A 22,349-nucleotide genomic window follows, 5' to 3' on the forward strand; every position below is an offset into this window, starting at 1 on the left:
TTTGTTTGTTTGTTTGTTTTTGTTGTTGTTGTTTTTTTTTGAGACAGAGTCTCGCCCCGTTGCCCCAGCTGGAGTGCAGTGGCACAATCTTGTCTTACTGCAAACTCCATCTCCTGGATTCAAGTAATTCTTGTGCCTCAGCCTCCCGAGTAGTTGAGACTACAGGTGTGTGCCACCACGCTCAGCTAATTTTTATATTTTTAGTAGAGGCGGGATTTCACTATATTGGCTAGGCTGGTCTTGAACCCCTGACCTCAAGTGATCTGCCTGCCTCGCCCTCCCAAAGTGCTGGGATTACAGGCGTGAGCCACTGTGCCTGGCCAGAGTGGAAGCTTCTTGAGGCCTCACCAGAAGCAGACGCTGATGCTATACTTCCTGTACAGCCTGCAGAATGATAAGCCAAATAAACCTCTTTTCCTGTAAATGACCCGGCCTCAGGTGTTCCTTTACAGCAACACACAAAAAACACACAAATGGACTCATACGAGGTGGGATGTGGAAACAGGAACAAGAACGGACCTTGACCTCAGGAAGAAATCAGGAACCAAAAAGGACAGATGGCTTTCAGGGTAATGTTTCTAGCCTGTGTGTTCTACCTCCTCAGTGTCTTAATTAGTTTTAAATCTGCAGTTGGCCGGGCATAATGGCTCATGCCTGTAATCCCAGCACTTTGGGAGGCCGAGGCGGGCAGATCACTTGGGGTCAGGAGTTCAAGACCAGCCTGGCCAACATGGCGAAACCCTGTCTCTACTAAAAATGCAAAAATTAGCTGGGTGTGGGGCCGTGTGCCTGTAATCCTAGCTATTTGGGAGGCTGAGCTAGGAGAATTGCTTGAACCTGGGAGGTGGAGGTTGCAGTGAGTCGAGAACGTGCCACTTCATTCCAGCCTGGTGGACAGAATGAAACTCCATCTCAAAAAAAAAAAAAAAAAAAGAAAAAAAGAAAGAAAAAAAAATCTGCAGCAAATGCATATCATTGTGGTTTTTCATGTTTTGGAAAAATCCAGGGCTGGCAGTCATGAGACGGCTTAAACCCAGCTCCAAGCAGGGAGTAATGAGCATGCGGGGCTGTCCAGCCTCTGGTGAGCCATTGCTGGCTTACATATGTCTTGATTTTTCCGGTGGCCTTGGTGACAGCTGGCAAGGGACACTGCTTATGTAATGGCCTTGCCAGAGATTGCTGCAACTGCAGGGAGAGAAAAAGTATGGAAAGAGCCATCCCCAGGCTAGGAAACAGAGGAGTTCCTGCAAGGAAAATTCAGGGGTATTTATTAAAACCTTCTGGGCAGACAAGCTTATGACCCTATAGTGACCACCAAGCCTCTAACTAGATGTCAGCCCGGAAGCCAGGTGAGAGAAGGGCCAGCTGTGGGGCAAGTGCTCCAAGTTGGCCCCAGGCCTGAATGTTAGAGTCAAGCTAGTTGCTATGGTTTGAAAGTTTGGGTCCCCCAAAAGTTCATATGTTGAAATCCTAATCCCCAATGTGATGGTATTAGGAGGTGAGGCCTTTAGGAGGTGATTAGCTCACAAGGGTGGAGCCCCCATGAATGGGATTAGTGCCCTTATCAAAGAGGCCCAAGGGAGCTCATTCCCCCTTCTGCCATGTGAGAACAGAGTGAGGGGACTTCACATGTGAATCGGGAGGCAGGCCCCCACCAGACACCACAAAATGTGTTGGCACCTTGAGCTTGGACTTCCCAGCATCTAGAACAGTGAGCAATAAATTTCTGCTGTTTATAAGCCACCCAGTGTATGGTATTTTGTTATAGCAGCTGGAATGGACTAAGACACTAGTTTCCTAGGTGGAAGGTGGAAGTTGGCTTTTCTTGTAGTGTGAATCAGAATCAGTGGAGATGGACTAAATATGCAGTTACCCTGGCCGACTGAGAGGAGGCCACAAGCCAGGCATGAGAGTCACAGGGCAGCTTCTCATCATTCCATCTGGGGCTGCAGAGACCACTGGCCTGAATTGTGTCCCCTAAGGGACAGATCAGAGAACAGGCTCACATCTGCCAACAACCAGCTCTGTGACCTTGGATGAGTAATTCAACCACCTCATACTTGAGTATCTCAGCAATAAAACGGGGGTCATGCCCCTCCCATCTCAGTGCTGTCGGGTGGATGGGAGGGTAAATATGTGCAGTATCAGGCCAGGTCTGGTGCTCCTGAGACACTCAGGAAACAGAGTTAAGGGAGCGATTCCCACTCACTCCCTCAAGCTGTTTTCTGTTCTTTCTTCTTAGGTTTGTTGTTCACACACCTTGAGAATTGTTCATGTGCATTGTTCCCAATTAGCCAGCAGTGCAGAAAAGAAAATCAGAGATACGTTAGGGTAAACAGAAGTCATGTTGTTGCATCTTTTTTTTTCTGCACTTTTTGCATTTCAGCTCTCATTTTGGTGTCATATGCAATCTGGCTCACAAGCTCATCATTGGTGTTAACACTACCTTAGTGATGAAAGATTAGGATACTAATAAATATTTGTGGAACCCCTGCTCCATGTGAGGTCATGTTATTAGGTGCTGTGAGGATACGAAGGGTATAAGAAACAGTGTTTGGCTCAGGAAGCTTTTAATCTTGTGGGTAAAATGAAATGTTTCATGAGTGACAAGGCTCACTGGCATTAGCCAAGGATTAATTTCCCAGCTGAGACACCTGTTCACCCTCCATCCATTCAGCCACAAGCAGATGCCACTGAGTCTGGTCTGAATGATGTGGGTCCTGTCAAGGAGCCCAGCCAGCTCAGCCTCCTGCAGAAGAGGCGTAAGAAAGAGCAAATGTGGAAGAAAAGCAGTTCTTAAAACAGCTCTTAGTCGGGGGATCGGAAAGGAGACAATTGCAGGATTATTGTCTGAGGAAAAGAGAGATCACACCAGATGGCAGGATGCAGGGGGAACAGATCCCAGGATTGGCACAGCTCAATTTAAGGAGCTAAAACCACACGGATGACAAAACAAAATCCTCCAAAAGCTCAAGTTTAGATCCAAACTGGTTCAGCCCCCCACGACAAAACCTCTAAAAAGTTAATCAAATCCAGAGAGAATGCATATAAGTGAAGGAAAATTTCATAAGGATAAATAAATCTATGAGAAGGACTAATAAAACCAGAGAGAGAGGGGCACATCCTTCAAGGTCCTATTTCCTGCCTCCTGAATGTCTTTTCTGGACACTTGGCTTACAAGGTCTCTCCCTTTCCAGAACCCTCCATGTGTCTGAAGCTGCATCTGAACCTTTAGTCTGCCAACAACGTGGCCATCCATCCTTCATCCTGATGGCCAGCGTTCAGCCATTATTCCCAAAGAATCAGCCGTGCATGGTGCTGATAACACCTAGCTGCTGCTGCTGGAGATCTTGTAGTGGGGAGGGGCAGCTGGAAGACAGAGATTTAAGTGATCCGTAGTGCAATGGGAACATTTCTGGCAAACAAAAAACAAAAAACAAAAAAAAACCTTTGCAGTCAAATATCATCCATTCCCTACTCATATCCTACCCAGCTTCCATTCCAGCCCTGGGAGCTGGAATGTCACTGGGTAGAACTAGTCATGATCATCACGTTATCCTTGGCCAGTCACTGGTCTAGAGGTGGCCATGGGACTCAATTTTGGCCATTAATATTTATTTATTTACTTTTAATTTTTTTTTTGAGGCAGAGTCTCACTCCGTTGCCCAGGCTGGAGGGCAGTGGTGCAATCTTGGCTCACTGCAACCTCTGCCTCCCAGGTTCAAGTAATTCTCCTGCTTCAGCCTCCCAAGTAGCTAGGATTACAGGCATGCACCATCACACCTGGCAAATTTTTATATTTTTAGTGGAGATGGGGTTTCACGATATTGGCCAGGCTGATCTGGAACTCCTGGCCTCAAGCAATCCACCCACCTCAGCCTCCCAAAGTGCTGAGATTATATAGGCATGAGTCACTGTGCCTAGCCTATCTCCTCCTACATTTTAAATGTATATGTGGTTTTGAAGATAAACGAGTTCATTTTGTTTTATAATCTGCTTTTTTTCTCCTAACAATTTGCTGTGAATGACTTCCCATGTAAGCTAATATTTACAACATGATTATCAATAAAACAATGCATTAAAAACTAAGCCAAAGGAAAAAAAATCCAGCAAATTCCTTTAAAAGGGCAATAATAGGTTAGGATATGGCAGAATTTCAAGAATCATAGAGATGGCAGGTAGCTTTTGGGGACCATTTTTGTTGAAATGAAGCATTTTTTACTTCCTCTGGGATTCATATTTGTTGAGCTGTCCTGGAATCTCAAGACATCCCTGGAATTTTTTAAAGGGGGAATTATTTATTATTAATAAATAATTACTTCATTAATATTTATTGATATCCTATTGTTTCTTCCTTCCTGCCAAAGGAAACGGTATTAGATCTTAAAAGTTAAATGTACCTACACATACGGCCATGCATACAAACATGCTCTCTATCAGCGCTGTTGCTGGGTGAGAATACCAAGGGTGGCAAACCAAGGAGCAGGCTCCACGCTGCTGTGGGTGGGGAAGGCGCCTGCATAGAAGGAAGGCACCAGCCTTTGACAATCTTGCCTTCTGGCCACCCAGTCTGATGACTGACATTTTGAATGAATATTGAACAGACCAATCTTTGCCTTCATACTCTTTTCTCTCCCGTTGCTTCATCAAAGTCTAAACAACAACTGGTAGCCAAAGCAGTATTTACCTCAAGAATGCATAGGGAGGGGATATAGCCCTCCTCCTTACATGTGTATAGCCCTCTCCTCATTACATGTGTGTTTACTTTCCTGGATGGGCACCATTATGAAGCCCCTGTTGGCAAGCAGCAAAACCCAAGTCACCCATCATAGGCTCAGCAGGTCCCTGAAGAGTTGAGAAGGACCTCGGTGGGTGTCTCGTCACACCCTCATCATCGTATAAAACAGAAATGTAAGTACGGTCCCCACCAGATGGGTTTACAGTCCAAACACATGACCACACAAGAGAAAGGGAAGATTAGGAATTACACCCAAGGAGAGAGTTGGGTTTTATTTTCTGGAATTAAAAAACAAGTCATTGGGATTCCCAAATCATTCTCCAAGAATGGTTACCAGATAAAACTCTAAGTTTTGAAGTGTGAAAATGAGGTCTAGCTGTCAAACCAAGGGTGGGAGGAAGAGAGAGACAGAGAGACACAGAGAGAGATTTATTATGGGCAAGGGAGAACTGGTTTCCGTTTGTAGCCCTGACCACTCAGAAAGAAGCTTGGCAGGACGCTAACTTTTGGAGGCAGCATCTATTCCTGTGCACTTGAGAATACCATGATAATTCGTTTAGGGGTTAACTGAAAACCTATAAGTTTCAAGTGGAGCCCAGAGCAAGAACACAGCGTACAGCAAAACTAGACTGCGATGGAAGCAAGTGTTACCACTCAGGTTATAGAACCCTGATCTGAGAGTTTTAGAAAGAGTGTGGCAGATAAGGATGCTGTGTGGGTATCTGGAAAGTGCAGACAGGAGAGTTGCGACAGAGCCCCAAGACAGGAGGACCAGCATGTCTAACAGATAACTACTTCTGATGTTTTACTGGGCCCTGGTAGAGACTAAGCACCTGGCCATGGTGCATTAAGTAGCTCTGTGGCCAAAGATGATCTTCATGAGCTGGGTATTAAGTTCAGGTGAGTGTAGAACAGTTAATCAAACATTTGGGAAATGGTAGATTTGGGTTGGGGACTGCCCCATGGTGGGCAGACAGACCAATGTCTAAACAACTCAGAGAGCTTCAGTAAATTCATGAATAGGTAAATTCATGAATAGGTGACCCAGAATCCGATGTCATCCAGCTCTGTTACACCAATACCTCTCCCCTCACACACATCTATGGCCTCATGGTCGGGACGGGGAGCTCTTTATAGTCAACTGACAAAGAAAACCTCCCCGGGCTAGTTCACAGCTGTGTACTCTGTTGGTGCTGGCTGAAAATGGGCTGCTACTCACTACTGCCCCATTCAGCAGTGGCCTGGAAGGACAGTGGTCAAGGGAAGTCCTTTTGGTGGGTACAGCTGGGAGCACTAAGCCTGGCTATCATCTCACTGTGGAGGGCGTGTCCGGAGATGTGGATGGCCATGGATTCCGGAGCAGCGGCTTCTGGCTTGCCTGGCTGACAGGGGCCTTGAGTGTGGGGGTCCCAGATTTAGCAAATAAAATTATAGGACACCCAGTTAAATTTTTCAATAAACAAATGATTTTTTTAGTATAAATATCTCCCAAATAGTGGTATGAGACATTTATACTTAAAAAAAATTATTGCTTATCTGAAATTCATATTTTACTAGTGTCCCAGATTTTATCTGGCAAAGCTACTTGAGGGAGCAACTGGCCGTCCGGTATTTCTCCTGCCGAACTTCTTTATGAACCCACCTGAGGGAGTGACCCTGGAAGGCCACAGACAAGGAACTCTGGGGAAGAGGCATGGAGCTGGATCTATGGAGTGGGCACACACGTGTGGATCTTCGTGTCTGACATAATGCCCCACAGAATGTCCTCTGCAGGGAGGCACGGAGTAGCAGGCAGACAGGACGGCTTGTCCTGTGGATGCAGCCAGGCTCTCACCTCCACCTCCTCAGGGATGACAGTGGCCCGTGATGAGAATGACCATCCTGATAGGTAGGGATGCTATGCTTGGGCTCATCCATCTCACCCATGCCAGTTCAGCTGCAGCCACTGGTTAATGCATATATGCCCAGTGGAAATCTATGGAATAGGAGAAATTTATGCTATGTGGTGTGTGTGTGTGTTTGTTTGTTTGTTTTGAGACAGAGCCTCATTCTCTGTCACCCAGGCTGGAGTGCCGTGGTGTGATCTCGGCTCACTGCAACCTCTGCCTCCCGGGTTCAAGTGATTCTCCTGCCTCAGCCTCCTGGTAGCTGGGACTACAGGCGCCTGGCACCACGCCTGGCTAATTTTTGTATTTTTAGTAGAGACGGGGCTTCCCCCTGTTGGCCAGGATGGTCTCGAACTCCTGACCTCAGGTGATCTGCCCCTCTTGGCCTCCCAAAGTGCTGGGATTTCAAGCATGAGCCACTGCACCCAATTGCTATGTGTTTTTTCAACCGCAATAAAAAAAAAAGTGATACAGCTTCTTCCATCGGGCTTTTTTGGAACCCAGCAGCCATCCTGTGAGGAGGCCCAGACTAACTGTCACAGGAAACCACGCGGAGAGGCCCCAGTTGTGAGTTCCAGCCAACCACCCAGCTGAGGTCCCAGGCGCCACATGTGTGAGTCCAGGCCACAGCAAGTCACCCCTGGCTGCTGAGGCTCCCCAGCCGGGGCCCCAGCCATGGTGGGGCTGACAGACCAATCCCTTGTGCCTGTCTCCCTGCCAGACCCACAGAGCCCATGAACATCATAAAAGGGTCATTTGACACAGTTCAGTTTTGTGGTGGTTTGTTGCCAGCAATAATGGCTGGAGCAGGTGTCTTAGAAATCATTCCTCCCCATGGTGGGTTTTCCCTAATTCTGTACAGGGTTTCCCAAAAGGGAATCTTAAGGGCAGCAGGAACAGGTAACAGAAGACCCGCCTCATTCCCTCCTGTTCTTCACAGTCACACAGAGGTCGGCTTCTGAGTACAGGTCCTGGGGCACGTTCCTCTGCGTTGCTCCCCCACAGTGGAAGAGGCCATCTGGGGCTGAGGGTGTCCCTCGGGTGGTTGCTGATAGCCTTGTGCTTCCTTTTGACAACACTGACTTCGCCTCAGGTCATTTAGATTTGCCTTGGTGGGAAGGACAGCGCCAGCACCCCTCTGCGGTTATTGTGGTCCTGAGTGGGTCCAGCTGGGCTCAGTATTTCTTCTCAGTCCACTTTCCAAGGGGTGAGGAGGCTCTGGCAGCGTTCCTTATTTGGAGGGAGGTGGTGCAGGAGGAAGGGAGAGAGGCCAGGAAGCTGCTGAGGGACAACACAACAGACATCCAGATGCCAGAAAGCACAGGTGCCAAAGCCAGGTGTCACTCACTCGCTCATTCTTCAGCAGATGCTTCCCGTGCTCCTGTGGGCCCTGCCAGGCTGAGAAAGGCAAGCAGCTCAGCACTCAAGACAGACAGGTTAGCCGATAAGAACCAGAGAGTGTGTAGTCCCAGCTACTCGGGAGGCTGAGGCAGGAGAATGGCGTAAACCCGGGAGGCGGAGCTTGCAGTGAGCCGAGATCGCGCCACTGCACTCCAGCCTGGGCGACAGAGCGAGACTCCGTCTCAAAAAAAAAAAAAAAAGAACCAGAGAGTGTCCAGGTGTCTATGAGGGACACTTCATTACCTTATCATTTTTTTTCTGTACACTTTTTTTTTTTTTTGAAATGAGGGACACTTCATTACTGTATCATTTTTTTTCTGTACACTTTTTTTTTTTTTTGAAACGGAGTCTCGCTCTGTCACCCAAGCTGGAGTGCTGTGGCCGGATCTCAGCTCACTGCAAGCTCCGCCTCCCGGGTTCACGCCATTCTCCTGCCTCAGCCTCCCGAGTAGCTGGGACTACAGGCGCCGCCACCTCGCCCGGCTAGTTTTTTGTAGTTTTTAGTAGAGACGGGGTTTCACCGTGTTAGCCAGGATGGTCTCGATCTCCTGACCTCGTGATCCGCCCGTCTCGGCCTCCCAAAGTGCTGGGATTACAGGCTTGAGCCACCGCGCCCGGCCCACTTTTTTTTTTTTTTTTTTTTAGGAGTTGGAGTCTCACTCTGTGACCCAGGCTGGAGAGCAGTGGTGCAATCATAGTTCATGGCAGCCTCGCACTCCTGAGCTCCAGTTACCCTCCCACCCTAGCCTCTCAAGTAGCTGAGATTACAGGCACCTGTCACCACAACTGGCTCTATAGCCTTTTAAAATTGGTTATTTTCAATAAGTATTTCTTTTTTCTTTTCTTTTCTTTTCTTTTTTTTTTTTTTTTTTGAGACGGAGTCTTACTCTGTCACCTAGGCTGGAGTGCAGTGGCACGATCTCAGCTCACTGCAAGCTCCACCTCCCAGGTTCACGCCATTCTCCTGCCTCAGCCTCCTGAGTAGCTGGGACTACAGGCGCCCGCCACCACGTCTGGCTAATTTTTATTTTTATTTTTGTATTTTTTAGTAGAGATGGGGTTTCACCGGGTTGGCCAGGATGGTCTTGATCTCCTGACCTCATGATCCACCCTCCTCAGCCTCCCAAAGTGCTGGGATTACAGGCGTGAGTCACCGCGCCCGGCCTATTTTCAGTAAGTATTTCTAAAAATTTTTCTGACGCGTTTTTAATTGATTCTTTTGAATTTTCTGGATCAGTCAATCACATCACCAACAACTGATGGGCTTGTCTCTTGCATTTTAATCTTACTAACACTTACTTCTTTTCTTTATTCTATTTGATTGGTAGGACTTCCTGAATAAAAATGGGTGATAGTTTCATAGCTCTTGTCTTTTTCTGGACTCAGTGGGAATATGGTGAATGCTTTACTATTACATTTTGTATTTGCTATTGGTTTTTGATAAAAAGTAGACGTTAAGGAAATTTCCATCTATTTTTAGTGATTAACTTGTTCATGATTTTCCTAATGAACTTAATTCACTGGTCAAAGTTTAATTTTTGTTCAATAGAACAGTCTTTAATAAATGACCAAAATTTCATCTAGATAAGGAATGGTTTGCCTGTGAACAAAATTCTCCATGAGATTGGACCGTGTCTGGTGAGTTTCAGGATCAGGTAGAGCCTCCTCAGGGAAACCCTGCTAGAGGCATTACCTCTGCTTGTTCCATGTAAAATCCTATCACACAACCCTTTGAATGTCAGTCTCTTCCTTAGTCAAAGGAAGAAGCTGGGTTAGGTTTCTGGCTAAAAGACCCCATGGCTGTGTTTCTCCAAGGCTTTAAAAAGGACAGTAAATAAGAGAATAATAAATGTTCAAATTCAAAAATAGTTATTCGGTGGCAGAATTACAAGTGCTGTTTATTTATTTATTTTTTTATTTTTAGGCAAGTCGAGTGAAGCAGTGGAAGCGGAGAAGGAACAAAGAGATCTGTAACTGCTTGTGATCAATTAGTTGTAAACGCTACTGCACTCGGACCAGACTGTCTTTATTTATTTAAGACAGGACCTAATTCTGTCACCCAGGCTGGAGTACAGTGGCATGATCATGACTCACCGCAGCCTCCAATTCCTGGGCTCAAGTGATCCTCTGCCTCAGCCTCCCAAGTAGCTAGGACTACAGGCATGCGCCACTATGCCTGGCTAAGTTTTAATTTTTTAAAAATTTTATAGAGACAGGATCTTGCTATGTTGCTCTGGCTGGTTTTGAACTGGTCTCAAATGATCTTCCTGCCCTGGCCTCCCAAAGTTCTGAGAGGACAGGCATGAGCCATCATGTCTAAACTGTCTTTATTTTAAAAAGCTCTTTAGGGAGGCTGAGTCAGGAGGATCACTTGAGCCTAGAAGGTGGAGGCTGCAGTGAGCTGTGATCACACCACTGTACTTCAGCCTAGGCGACAGGGCGAGGCTGTCTCTAAAAAAAAAAAATAGCCAGGTGCGGTGGCTCAAGCCTGTAATCCCAGCACTTTGGGGGGCCGAGACAGGCGGATCACGAGGTTAGGAGATAGAGACCATCCTGGCTAACACGGTGAAACCCCGTCTCTACTAAAAATACAAAAAACTAGCCAGGCGAGGTGGCGGGCGCCTGTAGTCCCAGCTACTCCGGAGGCTGAGGCAGGAGGATGGCATAAACCCGGGAGGCGGAGCTTGCAGTGAGCTGAGATCCGGCCACTGCACTCCAGCCCGGACGGCAGAGCAAGACTCCCTCTCAAAAAAAATAAAAAAATAAAAATAAATAAAAATAAATTAAAAAAATAAAAAAATAAAAATAAAAAATAAAACAATTTTTAAAGGTTTTTTAAAAAAGCTCTTTAATGTTGTTATTGTGGCCTTTTTCATAAAGGGGTGTGTGTGTGTGTGTGTATGTGTGTGTATGTGTGTGCTCGCGCACGCGGCATCTTTTTTTTTTTTTTTTTTTTTTTTTTTTGAGGCGGAGTCTCGCTCTGTCGCCCGGACTGGAGTGCAGTGGCCAGATCTCAGCTCACTGCAAGCTCCGCCTCCCGGGTTCCCGCCATTCTCCTGCCTCAGCCTCCCGAGTAGCTGGGACTACAGGCGCCCGCCACCTCGCCCGGCTAGTTTTTGTATTTTTAGAAGAGACGGGGTTTCACCGTGTTAGCCAGGATGGTCTCGATCTCCTGACCTCGTGATCCGCCCGTCTCGGCCTCCCAAAGTGCTGGGATTACAGGCTTGAGCCACCGCGCCCGGCCTCACGCGGCATCTTTTAACCGTGAAGGGTGCAGTATGTCATTCTGTGTTTTGGCTGTACAAAAATTGAGAAAACTGGATTTCACAGTCTGAGTCTGGAGGATTACCAAGGGGTGAATATCCATGGCTGACCTTTTGTGGCCCAGCTGTGGGTTCTGCTTTTCCACGCTGTTTCTGAGGCTTAAGCAAACTGCCCTTTAACAGGGAGACAGAAGCTGTGCACATTCGGCTGCAACAGAACGGGACTCAACTGAAAAGTCCACTCCCTTCCATTTACCAAAGTCCTTCCCTCTGGTTCAGCAACAAGCAGACAGGAAATGGCACAGGCCCTGCCTCCCTGCACAGACTTCTCATAAGCTGTGATGTACGGGACCAAGTACAGGGCAACAAAAAGGTCACTCTGAAAACCGGGTCCAGGAGTATTTTTCCTAACCCTCTAGGTCCCTCTCATTGTGAGGTCTGACCAAATGCCCACAGATCCTGAAGCCAGACAAACTGGGTTCAAGTCTCAGCTGCATCACTTATTAGCTGTGTGACCTGGGGACATATATAACCTCCATTTCCTTGTGAGTAAACTTGGGATGATAATAACCACATTTACCCCAGAGGGCTACCACCATGAAGATTAACTGAATTAATCCATGAAAGGTGTTTAGCACTGTGCCTGGCAAACAGATAAGTGTTAGCAATGGTGATGATGATCATGGTAATGATGGTGATGATGGTGATGGTGATGATGGTAATGGTGATGGTGATGGTGATAGTGATGATGGTGATGGTGGTGATGTGGTGATGGTGGTGATGGGGATGGTGATAGTGATGATGTTGATGATGGTGATGGTAGTGATGGTGATGATGGTGATGGTGATGCTGGTGATGGTGATGATGGTGATGGTGATGATGGTGGTGATGGTGATGATAGTGATGGTGATAATGGTGATGGTGATGATGGTGATGGTGTTGATGGTGGTGATGGTGATGGTGGTGATGGTGGTGATGGTGGTGATGGTGGTGATGGTGATGATGGTGATGGTGATGATGGTGATGGTGATGATGGTGGTGATGGTGATGATGGTGATGGTGGTGATGGTGATGGTGATGATGGTGATGATGATGATGATGATGGTGATGGTGGTGATGGTGATGATGGTGGTGATGATGATGGTAATGATGGTGGTGATGGTGATGGTGGTGATGGTGGTGATGGTGATGGTGGTGATGGTGATGATGGTGATGATGGTGACAGTGATGATGGTGATGGTGATGCTGGTGATGATGGTGATGGTGATGGTGGTGATGGTGATGATGGTGGTGATGGTGATAATGGTGATGGTGGTGGTGGTGGTGATGGTGATGATGATGATGGTGATGGTGGTGGTGGTGATGCTGGTGATGGTGATGCTGGTGATGGTGATGATGGTGGTGATGGTGGTGATGGTGATGATGGTGATGGTGATGATGATGCTGGTGATGCTGGTGATGATGGTGACAGTGATGCTGGTGATCGTGATGATGGTGATGGTGATGATGGTGATGATGGTGATGGTGATGCTGGTGATGGTGATGATGGTGATGATGGTGATGGTGTTGATGGTGGTGATAGTGATGATGGTGATGGTGGTAATGGTGATGATGGTGATGGAGGTGATGATGGTGATGGTGATGCTGGTGGTGATGGTGATGATGGTGATGGTGGTGATGGTGATGATGGTGATGGTGATGGTGGTGATGGTGACAATGGTGATAGTGGAGATGGTGATGGTCATGATGGTGATGGTGATGGTGGTGATGGTGATGATGGTGATGGTGATGATGGTGATGATGGTGATGGTGATGCTGGTGATGGTGATGGTGGTGCTGGTGATGGTGTTGATGGTGGTGATGGTGATGATGGTGATGGTGGTGATGGTGGTGATGGTGATGATGGTGATGGTGATGATGGTGATGGTGATGCTGGTGATGATGGTGATGATGGTGATGGTGATGATGGTGATGGTGATGCTGGTGGTAATGGTGATGATGGTGATGGTGGTGATGGTGATGATGGTGGTGATGGTGATGGTGACAATGGTGATAGTGGAGATGGTGATGGTCATGATGGTGATGGTGATGATGGTGATGGTGGTGATGGTGATGATAGTGGTGATGGTGATGATCATGATGGTGATGGTGGTGGCAGCAATGATGATAGTCACACAACAGCCAACAGTACTGAGTGATGCCTTCTGCCTGGCACATTCCCACAGCCAGACATGAATTCACTGTTCAGTCCTCATTGTTCATTTCCAGCCTCAATGATAACTCCATAATTTATAGAAGAGGGAAGAAAGGCACAGCATAATTGAACCATGCACACAGCTATGTAAATGGTGGTGCTGCCAGGGATAAAATGCTGCCAAAGCCGGGCTGTGAATCCTGACATCACTTCTCCTCCTACTGAGAGACAGCCCCATGGAGAGGGGATAAGTGTGACTGCTGGAGCATCCCAGGCCTCCAGAGGATGATGAAGGGTGAAGGAAGAAAGTCTGGGCAAAATGGCAGGTCAGCATAACTCCCCTTCATGGAGCAGAGTGCTCCCACACCTTAGACACTCTCACTTCGTTCTTTCTTTTTAATTTTAAAACATTTTTATTATAAAAGTAATACAAATGAAAACAAACACTGAGAAAAGACAAAGTCATCCATTTACTGCCTAGCATCCCACTATAACCACAGTTAGTAATTTGATTTAGTTTGTCATCTTATTATCAAATGTTTGATGTGTTATTTCAGCCATGATTACACCCACTCATACACTTTTGCATCTTGCAATTTTTACTTAATGTATACGTTCATGTTTTTAATAATACTCATTACTAATTTTATTATTTTTTTTTTTCTGGGACAGAGTCTTGTTCTGTCACCAGGCTGGAGTGCAGTGACGTGATCTCTGCTCACCGCAACCTCCGCCTCCTGGGTTCAAGTGATTCTCCTGCCTCAGCCTCCCGAGTAGCTGGGACTGCAGGTGCCCACCACCACGCTTGGCTAATTTTTGTATTTTTAGTAAAGACGGGGTTTCTCCATGTTGGCCAGATAGTCTCAATCTCTTGACCTCATGATCTGCCCACCTCGGCATCCCAAAATGCTGGGATTACAGGCGTGAGCCACTGTGCCCGGCCCTAATTTTTAATAAGCACATTATGTATCATTTGTATATATCTGTTTATCAACTATTTCCTAGACCCAGGGATGGCAAACTATGGCACCACATTTGTAAATGAAGTTTTACTGGAACAAAGTCGTGCCGTGTTGTTTATGTATTGGGTATGGCTACTTTTATGCTTCACACAGCAGTGTTGACAAGTTATGACAGTGACAGTAGGTTTCAAAACCTAAAATAGCTGGGCGAGGTGGCTCATACCTGTAATCCCAGAACTTTGGGAGGCCGAGGCAGGCGGATTCCAAGGTCAGAAGTTTGAGACCAGCCTGGCCAATATGGTGAAACCCTGTCTCTACAAATACAAATTAGCCTGGTGTGGTGGCAGGCACCTGTAGTCCCAGCTACTAGGGAGGCTGAAGCAGGAGAATCGCTTGAACCCAGGAGGTGGAGGTTGCAGTGAGCCGAGATTGCGCCATTGCACTCCAGCCTGGGCAACAGAGTGAGACTCTGTCTCCAAAAAGAAAAAAGAAAGCACCTAAAATGTTTACTTTCTGACCCTTTATAGAAAAAGTTTGCCAATCTTTACCCCAAACTTTTAAGTGATTTATAATTTGGGCTAATAAAAGTAATGTCACTCACAACATCTTTGTGCATATAATTTTTCATACTTTGTACAATTTGAGAGACATTAACAAAAGTGGAATAACTGGGTCTAATTAATGAAGACATTTTTAAAACTGATACTATCCCACACTATCTCTCTTGTAATATTCAAGCTCTGATATAATAAGGATGGTGGTGCTAAGAATGAAAGGGAAGGTCCAGAACTCTTGTGGGTAGCATGTCTCCTGTCCTTGCTACTCAAGACATGTAAGTTTACACTCTGGATGAACATATTTTGAACTTTGATTTAAAGTTAACCAAAAAAGAGAAATAACAGTCATTGCAACAGGAAGACCAATTGAAAGAAATCTTTTACTTTCTACTGGAGAGGAAAAAGCAGACAGAAGTAGATGACAAGGTATGTATAAAATGCCATTCCAAGATAGCTGCAGTGGCCAAAAGGCACTGAGAGAGTTGAGTAAGAGAAAGAGATCGCAGTTTCAACAATGAGCTAGCCGTGGGAGCAATAAACAGAAGCAACTCTGAGTGTGGGATGACAAAAGCAGCATACAGGTTCCACCCGTCTGGACACATCCTAGGCGTAAACCTGTATACAACTGTAATTAAACTATCTCTAGATAAGAAAGTTTTAAATAAACCATCCTATATTTTTTAAGAAAGAAAAAATATTCTACCTGGGGAGGGTTTTTTTTTTTTTTTTTTCTGGCGTCTCACTCTGTCATCTAGGCTGGAGTGCAGTGGTGTGATCTTGGCTCACTGCAACCTCCGCCTCTCGGGTTCAAGCGATTCTCCTGCCTCAGCCTCCTGAGTAGCTGGGATTACAGGTGGGCACCACCACACCCAGCTAATTTTTTGATATTTTTAATAGAGACAGGGTTTTACCATGTTGGTCAGGCTGGTCTTGAACTCCTGACCTTGTGATCCGCCTGCCTCGGCCTCCCAAAGTGCTTGGATTACAGGCGTGAGCCACCGCGCCCAGCCCCTGGGGAAGTTTTATTCTTCAGAATGAAAACCTTATGGAATAGGGAAGTCAGCCCTCACTAAGTCAACCCTGACTATCTCTGAGATAAAAGATGAAGCACTCTGATGAGTCTCAAATCCAATCTTGTATGAATAAAACAAGCATCAGGAAACATAGTTGTCATCTTCTAAGAGAAATATTCTGAGGGTCTGGCAGCATAAGTCCATCAGTAAGTTTATAAAAGATTATTGTAGAATTAGACTCCGCTATGGCCAAAGTAAAAGACATCTTTTACAAATCTGGATCACCTTGCAATTTTCGAGATACCTTCAAGATCTCCCTTATCCTGTTATGGCTGAGGGAAGCAGTGATGGGGGTGGGCACCACAGTCTGTAACCCTTCCTCTTCTATCTCATACCAACAAGGCAGTTGAACTGGAGTTCTGGTAATCTGACACAGTTTACTTCGTGTCAGTTTTGCTTTCTATGAGGTCCAGGTAAACCAAGAATGCTATATAAACATGCGTGGCATCTTCTATGTCTAATTCCATCATTTCTTTTTTTTGTTTTTGAAACGGAGTCTCGCTCTTGTCCCCCAGGCTGGAGTGCAGTGGTATGATCTTGGCTCACTGCAACATCTGCGTCCTGGGTTCAAGCAATTCTCCTGCCTCAGCCGCCTGAGTAGCTGGGATTACAGGCACCTGCCACCACGCCCGGCTAATTTTTGTATTTTTAGTAGGGATGAGGTTTTACCATGTTGGTCAGGCTGGTTTCGAACTCCTGACCTCGTGATCCACCTGCCTCGGCCTCCCAAAGTGCTGGGATTACAGGCATGAACCACCCTGCCTGGCCTAATTCCATCATTTCTAAATATTTAGGGTGGGTGCCCAACCAGGCGTCCACAAGGGAGCTCTGCTGCCGTCGCCAAAGCAGCGAACACCGCCTGGACCCAGGCTGTTGCAGCCAAGGGTCAGCTTGAAATCGCCACGCTTCTCCATGCCAGCTGATACAGCGCTCCTCCATGCCAGCCTGTGTGGCGTTCCTCCATGCCAGCCGGTACAGCGCTCCCGTGGTGCACACTTCATTGTAAGACTATTCTTGCTGGTGCTGTTTAAGAAGTCCTGTTCTCTTCTCCATTTCTCTCCACACTGTCTCTCCCACGTGAGCCTCAGGAATGGAGGTGCTGGCGGGGAAGGCCCAAGGTGATGACAGGAGGGAGAGAGTCTGCAATCCTTCTGCAGCGGCCCCCTGGGACATAAGAACAACTCTGCCCTGCTGGGGTGAGTGGCCTGTCTAAGCATTGAGATCATAGAACTAAGACAACAGATGTCCCTCTCTGTGCAAGAAGCCTTCCTCAGTATCTAAATCCAATTTTTTTTCTTTTTTTCTGATAAAGTAAGCTTAAAAAAATAAGCCTCAACCTAAATACATTTTAATGAGCTACTCGGTGGACTTGGCTTGGCAGGGTTTTTACATTTGTTGTTCAAAGCTTTCTTTGAACACAACAGTCAAGGTACCCTTGAAGATGGAATCCTCAGGGTTTTACTAGCCAGACTGACATCCTCAGAACTGGTTTCCTGGCTTCTCTCATAAGGGATATATGGATGAGAATGAGATAGAGAACATTCTTTTAAAAAATGTCAAGAGTAGCTGGGCGCAGTGGCTCACACCTGTAATCCCAGCACTTTGGGAGGCCGAGCTGGGCAGATAACCTGAAGTCGGGAGTTTGAGACCAACCTGACCAACATAGAGAAACCCCATCTCTATTAAAAATACAAAATTAGCTGGGCATGGTGGTGCATGCCTGTAATCCCAGCTACTCGGGAGGCTGAGGCAGGAGAATCACTGGAACTCGGGAGGCGGAGGTTGTGGTGAGCGGAGATTGTGTCATTGCACTCCAGCCTGGGCAACAAGAGCGAAACTCCATCACACATACACAAAAAAGTCAAAGAGTATCTTAAACTAAAATGAAAGCACAGTACCAGTGCCACCTCTGCATGGCCTCCTGGCCCACTGATGGTCTTGCAGGCTCTAGTCTTGCAGGATGGACCTCGCAGAGCAGTTGGTCCTGTGTCCAGCCTGGACCCTGACCAGCAGTGGCCATGCAGTGTGTGACCGAGTGGAGGCAGCACCAGGGCCTCCACTGTAGAACGGCTGCTCAAAGGGAAGGCCCAGAGCCAACAGTGACAGGTAGCAGCCGTGGAAGGGCAGATGCAAAATGCCAGAGGTGACAGAGGAGACTGCTGACCGAGGTGCAACTCCATGCCCTTCTCCAAGGAGAATAGCTCCAGTGTCCACAACTGTGTGTCTCCTGCAGTTCCGACTGTATTTATAACCTTCTACTTCTACCACCTGCCACCTCGCACATTAGTGGCACTTATTTGAATACTGCAAATTACTATATTAATCTGTAAGCTTCTTGGGTATCAAAATCTCTCACATAACACCTGCTCCAGGTACTTAGGGATCCTGGGACTCCAGGTACCACTCCACACATCTGCTCCAGGTACACAGAGATTCCAGAGACTCCAGGTACCATGCCAAACACCTGCTCCAGGTACCACTCCACACACCTGCCCCAGGTACCACTCCACACACCTGCCCCAGGTACTTAGAGATTCCAGGGACTCCCCGTACCACACCACACACCTGCTTCAGGTACTCAGAGATTCCAGGGACTCCAGGTACCACGCCACACACCTGCTCCAGGTACTTAGAGATTCCAGGGACTCCAGGTACCATGCCACACACCTGCTCCAGGTACTTAGAGATTCCAGGGACCCCAGGTACCATGCCACACACCTGCTCCAGGTACCACTCCACACACCTGTTCCAGGTACTTAGGAATTCCAGGGAGTCTGGGTAGTGCTCCACACACCTACTCCAGGTACTTAGGGATTCTGGGACTCCAGGTACCTCTCCACGCACCTGCTCCAGGTACTTAGAGATTCCAGGGACTCTGGGTACCACTCCACACACCTGCTCCAGGTACTCAGGGACCCCAGAGACTCCAGGTACTGCTTCAGGTTCTTAGATAATGCTAAATGCCATAATTTCTTAACAGTTCACTTTCTCCTTTGCTCCCCAAGCCAAACTCCCAATCAACATATATCCATCTCTACTAGGCACAAGACACTATTCTGGACACAGGAGATGCAGGTGTGAACAAGACAGACAAGGTCTCTGCCCTCATGGAGCTGGTGCTCCTAAGGAGAAGAGAGATAAAAACAAGCCAACCAATGCCTCAGATTATCTCATGGGACTAAGAACTCAGAAAGACACAGGGCAGAGCACCACGGCAAGTACTGATTGGACACCTTTTCCTCGACAAGGTGACATTTGAGCCACGGAGCGAATGTTGAGAAGCCAAATTCAAGGAAAGAGGAAGAAGGAGGTGAGGTACCCGTGGGGAGTGGCCCGCGGAGTGAGGGGAGAGGCCCTGGAGCTCACGCTCAGAGGTCATTGTCAATGGGACGCAGCTGCAAGGTGCAGGGCGTTGAAGGCACAATATTACTGTAGCTGTTGGATTGTTTTGCTCTACATTAGGGACCTCCACAAACGTTACCTCATTTGAAATTCATTTTGCTTCTCACAATAGCCCTGGGAGGTTGAACAAATGAGATTCAGGAATTGACGCAGTCCACAGTATCAGTAAATAAAATGAACCCTTATAGCCCTCTCGAGCTGTAGTTTTTAAATGAGGACACTTCTTTCAAAAGATTTGCTTCACTCTAAAAAATCCTGTGAAATTAGTGTTTATCTGTAATTAGGGCAGTTGCAACTGAACAACACAGCATCAGCTGTTGTCTGTTTCCCAGCTCAACAAAAGACTGTTTGGATTTGAATAAGGCTCACTTGCCTTGGTCCAAACGGCAAGATTTATGTTAAATTGGATTTCGTAGGCTGCATTCGTGTGTGACACTCGACAGGGAAAAGCCGCCAACGCAAACAGCCCTCCCGGCTCCATCCAGCCTGACCCAGTCAGGCAACACAGGGGCAACCACAAGCCTGAACACTGGCAACAAGCCGGAAGCGGCACCCAATGGTCCGTAGGTAAGGGCACCAAGTCCCTGGAACCCAGGAAGGCTGCACCTACAAAGGAAAAGCTCAAATGACAAACACTAGGATAGACATCCCATCACAGTAGCCCTGAGCCCAGCTTTGTTCTCAAGGCCTACTTCCAGGCTTGTACAAGAAACGATGAGATGACTTTTCTCTCCCAATGTAGTTGCTTTCCTGAGCTGTGGCTTGCATTCTCCAGACCCAATCAAACAGCACTGATTTTTTTTTCTTTTTTCTTTTCTATTTTTTTTTTTTTTTTGAGACAGAGTCCTGCTCTGTTAACCAGGCTGGAGTACAGTGGCTCAAATTCGGCTCACTGCAACCTCTGCCTCCCGGGTTCAAGTGATTCTTTTGCCTCAGCCTCCTAAGTAGCTAGGGACTACAGGCATGTGCTACCACACTTGGCTAATTTTTGTTTGTTTGTTTGTTTGGTGGAGACAGGGTTTCACCATGTTGGCCAGGCTGGTCTCGAACTCCTGACCTCAAGTGATCCACCCACCTCAGCCTTCCAGAGTGCTGAGATTATAGGAGTGAGCCACTGTGCCCAGCCAGCACTGATTATTCTTAAAGTCCAGTGAAACGACCAGGATTTGTGTGCAAGTCTGTGCATGCAGGCAGGGTGTGGCGGTGGGATTGAGAGTCTAAGAGGTAAAACTTTCCAGGGGCCAGCTGGGCCTCGCTAGGAAGGACTGTGTTAAATACGTAGCAGCAACCACATTCTGAGTGCCTTCCATGTGCCAGACTCTGAACAAGCTTCTCTTACATTAGGTATTTAATTTAATTTTTAAAGTTCTATATTCAATAGCAAATAGCAGCAAAGGAGAAGGAGAAGGCTTCCAAGAAGGCTTGCTTTCGGTGGGACTTCTAAAAGAGGAAGATAAAGACAACACTTAAACAAAGTCATAACTTCAGATGGTGAAATTAGCAGCCCTGGGTTGATTCTCAGATACACCCTTGTGGCAGAGGCTGCCTGGTTGTCCTCCAATATCGAGGCTCTTCTAGAGCAGCAGAACCCAAAGTTTTACCTGTGTGCATGGTCACTTAGGACGAGACTTCCTTCTCCCAGCCTCTCTTTGTGCTAGGTGAAGCAATTGACTAAATTGCGGCCAGTGAGATGTAAGATGAAGCCATATATACAATTTCAGGAAGTGCCCCTACAGGGACAGGGTGGGACCTTCGTCCTTTTACTTGTTTTGTTTGTTTGTTTGTTTGTTTTTGTTTTTGTTTTGAGACAGAGTCTCACTCTGTCGACCAGTCTGGAGCTCAGTGGTACGATCGCAGCTCACTGCAACCTGCGTCTCCTGGGTTCCAGCGATTCTCCTGCCTCAGCCTCCTGAGTAGCTGGGATTACAGGTGCATGCCACTACGCCCAGCTGGTTTTGTATTTTTTGTATAGATGGGGTTTCACCATGTTGGCCAGGCTGGTCTCCAACTCCTGACCTCCTGCCTCATCCTCCCAAAGTGCTGGGATTACAGGCATGAGTTGCTGCACCCAGCCCTTTCCCTCCTTTTTACTGCCTAGAATGTGGACACAATGGCTGGAGCTTCAGCAGTTATCTTGGACCATGAAGGAAAAATAAACAATTTTTTTTAAAGTTGTTTTGTTTTTGTTTAGTTCATGGTGCTCTGGAGTTCGATTTCTGTTATTCACAGCTGCACCTAATTTTGTTAAGTCTTTCCTATTAATTGTGTAACGTGGGGTAAAACTGGCTCAGACCTTCTGTTTCCTCAGCTGTGAGATGGGATTGCATCTTCATATTGCATTATGCTAGTGGCTTTCAAACTTGAGCATGCGTCAGAATCCCCTTGGCATATTAAAACAGAGTGCTGGCCCCCACCTGCAGAATTTCCGATTAAGTAGCAACCTGAAAACCGGTAAGTCTAACAAGTTCCTAGATGCTGCTGCAGCTGCTGCAGGTCAGAACCACACTGAGGCCTGCAGCCCCTGCAGGGAATGACCTAGGAAGGACTAAATTGCCATACTCAGCCAGTGTGTTTGGCTTCTCTCCCATTTAACAAGATTTATGCATCCTGTCAAACATGCTGCCAGTCACCTCTGGCCTCTTCTATGCCTGCTCCTTGGCTTCAGGGACCCTGATCCCCACTTTCTGGAGCAGTGAATCTGATGCAAATGCTGTTTACAGAGGGATCCGGCGGTGGCCCATCCCCAGGAGGGACTCCCATGTGACAAGCCCGGCCTCTGATCCACTCCTCCACTGCAAGGAAATGATCCCCACTCCAATGCGTCACGGAGCAGCCCATCACATGGGTCATTCAGCGGAAGAACTACCTTCTGG

General features: G+C 47.1%; 1 pseudogene; it reads right to left on the minus strand.

The window, feature by feature from the left end:
- Positions 1 to 16,020: 16,020 nt before the first annotated feature.
- LOC117074597 lies at positions 16,021 to 16,988 on the minus strand (annotated as a pseudogene).
- Positions 16,989 to 22,349: the final 5,361 nt, after the last annotated feature.

Source organism: Trachypithecus francoisi, unplaced genomic scaffold (assembly GCF_009764315.1).
Source record: "Trachypithecus francoisi isolate TF-2019V2 unplaced genomic scaffold, Tfra_2.0 Contig01665, whole genome shotgun sequence".
Taxonomy (NCBI): Eukaryota; Metazoa; Chordata; class Mammalia; order Primates; family Cercopithecidae; genus Trachypithecus; species Trachypithecus francoisi.